The sequence below is a fragment of the Lathyrus oleraceus genome, chromosome 4 (genome assembly GCF_024323335.1).
Source record: "Lathyrus oleraceus cultivar Zhongwan6 chromosome 4, CAAS_Psat_ZW6_1.0, whole genome shotgun sequence".
NCBI lineage: Eukaryota > Viridiplantae > Streptophyta > Magnoliopsida > Fabales > Fabaceae > Lathyrus > Lathyrus oleraceus.
This window is the reverse complement of record NC_066582.1, coordinates 458,212,894-458,222,654: the sequence shown is the minus strand read 5'-3', so window position 1 is coordinate 458,222,654 and position 9,761 is coordinate 458,212,894.

Sequence of the window (9,761 nt, the reverse complement as noted above, 5' to 3'; positions counted from 1 at the left end):
TCAACACAACAACGTTTTCAACAAAAATCAACTTATAATCAACTTTGGCTCATCAAGCCTCCAACTCAGTATTTTCAACAACTTTAACACAACTGATCCACATATTTGGATCAACATTTCATAACATAAACCCAACAAAATTATTCCTCACAATCAACTAAAACAGGCCAATCACCAATTACGTTCACAACATTAAAATACCAATTTTTCTAATTTCCAACAGTGTTAACCGGTTAACGCCCTGGGTTAACCGGTTAACGCAGGATAAAAATACATTTTCTGGCAAAACGCAACAGTGTTAACCGGTTAACGCCCTGGGTTAACCGGTTAACGCAGACAAAACAGCAGTTCTGCGCTAACACAAGGCAGAATGCAGAGTTTCCGCATTTTCCGCCGTTGGAGGACTTCCGGACCTCCGATTCAATTTCCGTAAAAAGCTACACGTTCGGGGAAACACGACTCACACAATTACAGACTCAATTACAGCTTAAACTCAATTTATTCATCACAATCTTTCAGCATTCAACAATCCCAATTAGGGTCAATTCAACGGTTTCTCACTACCCATGACATGTTAATCTATAATACCCATCAAGCGACGATAAACCCCCTTACCTGAGATAATCCGGCAGTCTCTAAGCTTCAAGCTTTTCCGTTCTTCAACCTTTGCTCTTTCTCCACTTTTCACCTTTCAGCCGCTTCTCTGTTTCACGTGAAAACTCTTTACCAACAATGAACCCTTTTTCTCTTATTCCAACTTATATATTTTCCACTAATTATTATTCCAAATAATAATAATAATAATAATAATAATAATCCAATAATTCAATTTATTTAATTAAATTATTAAATATATTATTAACTTAATTAAATAATCCTCTTATTTAATTCGGGGTGTTACAACTCTCCCCTACTAAAAGAGTTTTCGTCCTCGAAAACATACCTCAAGCAAATAACTCTGGATAAGACTCCTTCATCCGACTCTCAAGTTCCCATGTCATGCTTTCGCCCGCAGCTCCCAACCAAACGACTTTAACCAACCCAATCTCTTTTCCTCGAAGAGTCTTTGTTTCACGATCTTCAACTCGCACAGGCTTTGTCTCTACTGTTAAATTATCTCGCACTTGCACATCATCCATACTAACCACATGAGACGGATCTGAGATATACTTCCGAAGCTGCGACACATGGAATACATCATGCAAATTCGAAAGATTAGGTGGTAATGCCATCCGATAAGCAACTCTTCCAACCCGTTCTAAGATTTGATACGGACCAATGAAGCGAGGAGTGAGCTTTTTAGACTTCAAAGCCCTCCCAACTCCGGTCACAGGCGTGACTCTCAAAAACACATGGTCACCAGCTTGAAATTCTAAATCCTTCTTCCGCTTGTCATGGTAACTCTTCTGCCTACTCTGAGAAGCTTTCATCTTCTCCCGGATAAACTTCACTTTCTCGGTAGTTTCTCGAACTAACTCTGGTCCAAGTACTACACTCTCACCAGATTCGTGCCAACACAACGGAGTTCTACATCTACGACCATATAATGCTTCAAAAGGCGCCATTCCGATACTAGAATGGTAACTATTATTGTATGTGAACTCGATCAATGGAAGATAAGTGTCCCACGAACCTCCTTGTTCAAGAACACAAGCCCTCAGTAAATCTTCCAATGACTGAATAGTTCTCTCAGTTTGGCCATCAGTTTGGGGATGATATGCCGAACTCAACCTCAACTTAGATCCCAACGAATCTTGCAGACTTTTCCAAAATCCCGATGTAAACCTCGGATCTCTGTCCGACACAATACACAGAGGAACACCATGCAACTTTACAACTACTCGGATGTAAATCTCTGCCAACTTCGCAATTGGGTAAGTGATGTTAATAGGTATGAAGTGAGCCGACTTTGTGAGCCTATCAACGATCACCCAAATCGAATCATGCCCTCGTGAGGTAGCAGGCAGCCCCGTTACAAAGTCCATAGAAATGCTATCCCATTTCCATTCTGGAACGTCCAACGGTTGCATCAACCCAGCAGGCTTCTGATGCTCAATCTTCGACTTCTGACAAGTTAAGCACGCATACACAAAACGAGCCACCTCTTCTTTCATTCCGGGCCACCAAAATAATTTCTTTAAATCCTGATACATTTTAGTAGCTCCTGGATGAATACTCAAGCTGCTTCTATGACCCTCCTCTAGAATACTTCTCTTCAAAATTGCGTCGTCAGGAATACAAATTCTTTCCCCTAATTTCAACACACCTCTCGCATCAACCGTAAAGTCACTTTTCTCTGATTGACCACAACGATTAAGGATATCTACTAATTTCACATCCAATTTCTGTGCCTCTCGGATACTATCCATAAAATCATTATTAATCTTTAGCATTCCTAGCATCACACTCTGCGGTGTTACTTCGCAAACCAAACTCATATCCCGAAATTGCTCCATTAATTCCAACTCCTTAATCATCATTGCTGACACATGCAAGGTCTTTCTACTTAAAGCATCGGCCACAACATTTGCTTTTCCTGGATGATAATTCAAACCGAAATCATAATCCTTAAGCAATTCGAACCACCTACGTTGTCTCATGTTCAGCTCTTTCTGATCAAATAGATACTTTAAACTTTTATGATCGCTGAAAACTTCGAATCTGGAACCATAAAGGTAATGCCTCCAAAGTTTTAGCGCAAACACTACAGCAGCAAGTTCAAGATCATGCGTAGGATAGTTCTTTTCATGAATTCTCAACTGTCGCGACGCATAAGCAATTACTTTATTATTTTGCATGAGCACACCTCCCAAACCCATCAACGAAGCATCACAGTAAATTATAAACGGTTCCCCCGGGTTTGGCAAAGTCAAAACCGGCGCCGACGTCAATCTCCTCTTTAACTCATTAAAACTCTCTTCGCACTGAACATCCCACACGAAAGCTTTACCTTTGCCAGTTAATTTAGTCAACGGAAGTGCTAACTTAGAAAATCCTTCAATAAATCTTCTATAATATCCAGCTAATCCCAAAAAGCTTCTAATCTCGGTAACCGACTTAGGAGTTTCCCATTGCAATACAGCTTCTACCTTGGAAGGATCTACAGCAATACCTTTTCCTGAAATTACATGGCCGAGAAAACTGACTTCTCTTAACCAAAACTCACACTTGGACAACTTCGCATACAATTTCTTATCTTTCAAAACCCCCAATACTAATCTCAAATGTTCCTGGTGCTCTCCTTCGGACTTAGAGTAAATCAAAATATCATCAATAAATACTACCACAAAATGATCCAGATAAGTATGGAAAATACGATTCATGTATTCCATAAATACTCCCGGCGCATTAGTCACACCGAAAGGCATCACAGAATACTCATAATGTCCATACCGAGTTCTGAACGCTGTCTTCTGGATGTCTTCATCTTTCACTCTGATCTGATGATAGCCCGATCTCAAATCAATTTTACTGAACACACAAGCACCCACTAATTGGTCCATCAAATCATCTATCATCGGTAGTGGATACTTATTCTTGATCGTTACTTTATTCAATTGTCTATAATCAATACAAAGCCTCATACTATCCTCTTTCTTCTTTACTAGCAACATTGGAGCTCCCCACGGCGACACACTTGGTCTTATAAACTTTTTCTCAAGTAAGTCTTCCAATTGCTTCTTTAATTCATACAATTCAGATGCCGACATTCTATACGGTGCCATCGAAACAGGCCTAGTACCAGGTACCAGATCAATAGTAAATTCAACTTCCCTCTCTGGCGGCACACTAGGAATTTCATCAGGGAAAACTTCAGGGAATTCTTTCACCACTAACAGTTCCTCTATCTTAGCTTTACTTTCAACCGACAACGTCGCCATCAAAGAAAACATCTGAGCTCCCTCTTTCATCAATTTTCGCAATTCTCTGAAAGGTAATAAGTCAACTCCTTCCTCTTCAGGAGTGGAAAACCTCACCGACTTATGATGACAATTTATATGAACATAATTATACTCTAACCAGTTCATACCAAGAATTACATCCATCCCATCCAACTGCAAACATACTAAATCAACATAGAAATCTTTATCGAAGATCGACAAAGGACATTTTAAACATACCAAAGAAGTAGTTACTGATCCCTTAGCTGGGGTCTCAACAATCAATTCACCATCCAAAGCGGACAATTTTAAACCCAGTCTTCGAGCACAGTTAGCAGAAATAAAACAGTGGGTAGCACCGGTATCAATAATAGTAATTAAAGGAGTACCATTTATGAAACATGTACCTCTGATAAGTCTGTCCTCACAGGAGGTTTGAGTTCCGGTCAATGCGAACACCTTCCCAGTCTGAGATTTCTTTGGCTTCTGACACTGACTTCCAATATGCCCTTCTTCGCCACAATTAAAACAAATCATTTCCTTGTGCTTGCAATCAGCTATTGCATGACCAGTCTTACCACAGCGAAAACATCTCTTTACTTCAGCAGTGCATACATTACTCTTATGACCAGCCTGACCACATTTGAAGCAAACTATACCAGCAGGAGCACCTCCCCTACTAGTCCTCTGAGCCGGAGCAGCTCCTTGTTTCCCTTTTCCCACTGGGGCATCATACGGCTTGCCACGGTTTTGATGCTGCTTTCCCTTGCGGTCACTGACAATCTTGTAATGAGCATTATTGTCCTCTTCAAATATCCTGCAGCTATCAACCAGTTCAGTAAAAATGCGTATCTTCTGATACCCAACAGCCTTCTTAATTTCAGAGCGCAATCCGTTCTCAAACTTGATGCACTTTGAAAATTCAGCACCAGCACCAGTGTAATGAGGATAAAATTTGGACAGCTCCACAAATTTCGCAGCATAATCAGTGACAGACATGTTTCCTTGCTTCAGCTCAAGGAACTCGATTTCCTTCTTACCACGGACATCTTCCGGATAATACTTTCTCAGAAATTCCCTACGGAATACATCCCAAGTAATGTCTTCACCTGCCACGGTCAACCTCTCGTGAGTCTCTAGCCACCAGTCATCAGCTTCGACTGCTAGCATGTGAGTACCATACCGAACCTTCTGAGCTGGAGTGCAATCCATAACACGGAAGATTCTCTCAATCTCTTTCAACCATCCCAAGGCTGCATCTGGATCATGCTTCCCTTTAAACACCGGCGGATTCTCTCTTTGAAAAGTCGCCAAGCTACGTGATCCAGCATCCCCACCAGCATTTGGCAAGTTCTGCACCGCTTGTGCCATTGCTTGCATTGCGGCAGCCATTGCAGCGTCATTCCTCCCAGCCATTTCAACTTATCAATACAACACAACTTAAAGTTAGATTGGTAACAATACACAATTGTTAGACAGTAACGACACGACAACTGGCCGGACAGACCGACCTGCTCTGATACCACTAATGTAACACCCTTCTAAAATACCCCAAATATTTAATAACAACAACAAATATATATATCAGAGTAATCATGCACCAAGGGTGTCACACAACATTTCGCACCATAATAACTGTCATGCTCTTTATTCAATCAAAATAAACATTTTTGTTTGCATAATTCGCAGCGGATAAAATCAACCAACCATTCAAAACATATAACGTTTTACAGGTAAAAAGGTTCACAATCAACAATAAACAATTAAAACATCCCGTCCCGATGTTACATCTATCAGAGCACGACCCACTACGTAGACTACACTAGACTCCAGGCACTAGCTTCTACTCACTCACTGCTCGTTACCTGAAAAATAATTGTAAGGGTGAGTTCCTCAATCGATGTAACAAACATTATAAATTATCATGTTATGTTAAGTAAATTTACACGTTAATCACCCTAATCATATCATGCATTTAGTAACGGCACATCAACTCAAATATCATACTCAATAACACGTAAAATGCAACTCAATAACGACATAAAATGCAACTCAAATGAGACTCGACTCTTCATGCATGTGGTACCATTCGGAGTAAAACTCCCAACTTAAAATCATTGCCATTTTAGTGGGCATCAAGGCATAAGCCTTCAACTTTCAACTTAAAATTTTGCCAATCCAGGCCAACGTGGTGTGAGCAAAGCTCCGACTTAATGCATATGAATGTACATGGCATACACGACTTTAAACTGTCAACAACACAATAATAATATCAACACAACAACGTTTTCAACAAAAATCAACTTATAATCAACTTTGGCTCATCAAGCCTCCAACTCAGTATTTTCAACAACTTTAACACAACTGATCCACATATTTGGATCAACATTTCATAACATAAACCCAACAAAATTATTCCTCACAATCAACTAAAACAGGCCAATCACCAATTACGTTCACAACATTAAAATACCAATTTTTCTAATTTCCAACAGTGTTAACCGGTTAACGCCCTGGGTTAACCGGTTAACGCAGGACAAAAATACATTTTCTGGCAAAACGCAACAGTGTTAACCGGTTAACGCCCTGGGTTAACCGGTTAACGCAGACAAAACAGCAGTTCTGCGCTAACACAAGGCAGAATGCAGAGTTTCCGCATTTTCCGCCGTTGGAGGACTTCCGGACCTCCGATTCAATTTCCGTAAAAAGCTACACGTTCGGGGAAACACGACTCACACAATTACGGACTCAATTACAGCTTAAACTCAATTTATTCATCACAATCTTTCAGCATTCAACAATCCCAATTAGGGTCAATTCAACGGTTTCTCACTACCCATGACATGTTAATCTATAATACCCATCAAGCGACGATAAACCCCCCTTACCTGAGATAATCCGGCAGTCTCTAAGCTTCAAGCTTTTCCGTTCTTCAACCTTTGCTCTTTCTCCACTTTTCACCTTTCAGCCGCTTCTCTGTTTCACGTGAAAACTCTTTACCAACAATGAACCCTTTTTCTCTTATTCCAACTTATATATTTTCCACTAATTATTATTCCAAATAATAATAATAATAATAATAATCCAATAATTCAATTTATTTAATTAAATTATTAAATATATTATTAACTTAATTAAATAATCCTCTTATTTAATTCGGGGTGTTACACAGTGTACCCATGAACATGTCCACTAATTCTCGATCAGTCATAGGGGGTTTGACTCGGCCAGCTAAATCTCTCCATTTTTGAGCATATTCTTTGAAGCTTTCTTTAGATCCCATAGTCATATTCTGCAACTGTAGCCGAGTAGGCGCCAATTCAGAATTATACTGGTAGTGCTTGTAGAAAGCTGTCGCTAAATCAGTCCAGGTGCGGATGTTGGAGCTCTCGAGCTGGTAGTACCACTCCAACTGTGTGCCAGACAGGCTCTCCTGGAAGAAATGGATCCATAGCTTCCTATCAGTGGTATACGGATGAATCTTTCTCACGTAAGCTCTCAGATGCATCTGAGGACAAGATGCACCATCATACTTAGTGAAAGCGGGGACCTTGAATTTGCGGGGAATGACCACATCAGAGACCAGTCCCAAGCTTTCGAAATCCAGACTAGGCGCCTTCTGACCCTCCATAGCTAGCATACGTTCTTCCAGCAACTTATACTTATCATCTTTTGGAGAGTACTGTTCATTTTCGTAATCTTCGTCGTCGTCCTCATGGTTAAAGAGATCAACATTCTCCTCTTCTGAATCATTCTCTGTCTCCTCTTCTTGATCTTTCGGAAGTCTAATCTTGACTCCCGCAGCCTGTCCTTTAAGCATTCTTCCTGGGTTAATGTAACTCACAGGTTTCTTGTCTTTCTTCTTCTCGAGCAAGAGAGTCTTCAGTTCTTCCTGCCCCTTGGATAAGCTCAGCATCATCTCCTGGAATTGAGCATTCTGAGCCTGGAGATCTTTGACAGTTTGTTCGAGAGCCATTTTTCTGTTTGCAATAGGAAGACTGTGAGAATATTGATCTTTTAGAATACCTGTTATGCAATGTTATGTCATGCTATGTAATGTATGAAATGTTTTCAAGGACTTTTGGAATTTAACTTTGCGTAAACCACCAAGAAGAGGGAAACTTTTATTAATAATTTCTTTAACCAATGTTCATTACAAAAGGAAATAATAAAATACAATGAAAGCTCAAGTCTCCCAGGGACGGCTTCTTTTTGGATGAAGATATGCATTGAGTCTTCGTTCCTCATTAAGCTGGCTGGTGAGCTCTAATACTTTCTTCCTTTCTGCAACGAACTGAGTCTCAAAAGTATCCCTTTCCTCTCTTAACTGGATCCAGGATCTCTTCAATTCTTCAACATTGGTAGGCATATCTGGATAAGGAATGATCTGAGAAACACCTCCTTCAACTTCTGGCTCAACAATCAGCGGTCCGACTGCAAGATATGGCATGCCAAGTTCACGAGCTCTTGCGCGTACCCATCTGAGATAAGGTTCCATAGGAATGGTGTTTTTCTGTCCTAAAACGCTTCTTTTCACCATGCCCCAAGCTCGTACAAACCTTTGACGGAGACCTTGGGAGTCGTTGTCATAGTCAAACATAGTGCCTTGAATAATTATTTCATGTGGACCGTCTCTTCGAGCACAACCAAACTGGCGTAGGGCTAAAGCTGGGTTATAAGTAATACCTCCTCTTATCCCCAGGAGTGGTACGTTAGAGAATTCTCCACAACGGTCAATGATGATAACATTTTCTTTGAGATGAGGACACCAACGGATGTCTGAATGGGAGAGCGACATTATCCTTTGAGACCATTTCAGATTTTGCTCATTCTTCAAGACTGATTGAGGAAGGTGTGAAATAAACCACCTAGACAATAAAGGTATGCAACACATGAGAGTCCCTTGCCTCTTCATAGTACGAGTGTGAAGGGAATGCAAAATGTCTCCAAGCAAGGTGGGCACAGGGTTATGAGTGAGAAATATCTTAATAGCATTCATGTCTATGAATTGGTCAGGATTAGGAAATAGCACCAAACCATAGATTAGTAATGCTAGAACATCTTCGAAAGCATGGACATTCATAACTTTTAGGAATTCTCGGGCCTTATTTATCAGAAATTTGGCAAGTAAACCCTTAATTCCACTTCTTGTTACCCAGTTGGTTTCAATATCGGACTTTGTCATGTGTAAAGCCGCGGCCACTTCTTCAGGCTTCGGAATCTTTTCCAAACCACTGAAAGGTGTTTGATCAAGGATAGGTATCCCAAGCAGCCTGGAGAACTCTTCTAACGTGGGCACCAACTGATAATCCGGGAAGGTGAAGCAATGATGTTTAGGATCGAAGAACTGGAATAGAACTCTCATCATATCTTCCTTGAAACCAGTAGTAACCAAATTGAGGAGGGAACCATGTCTCTTGATGAACTGAGCGTGATCGGGAAGTTCTGACACTAAATCCTTGAGTTGAGGAGAGATCGCTACAAGATTGATCCGGATGGTCTTCCTGGAAGCCATAACCTGTTTAACAGAGCAAAGCTAAATCCCTAAGTCCTTGAAATGGTTAGTACAATGTTATGATGTTATGATGTTATGATGTTAAATAAATAACAAGCACAAACAAGTCACACAACAATCATTCTTAGGTTTTAAGGCTTGCATGAGTTCCATAGGTAAATACCCTCCTCACTGAAGTTTGGTTGGTTCAACCTGTCCTAGAATAGTAACCGGGTTCTAGAAGGATCTCAAATTATTGACCTTCCTTTAAGTCCACTTCAGTGCAACACCAAGTGGTTGACCGAAGCTTCCCTAAAGTCCAATCTCAAAGAGTGTAGTATCGAGTCTCAACCAACCCCAGTCGGAACCGAAGTCAGTTATCTCAC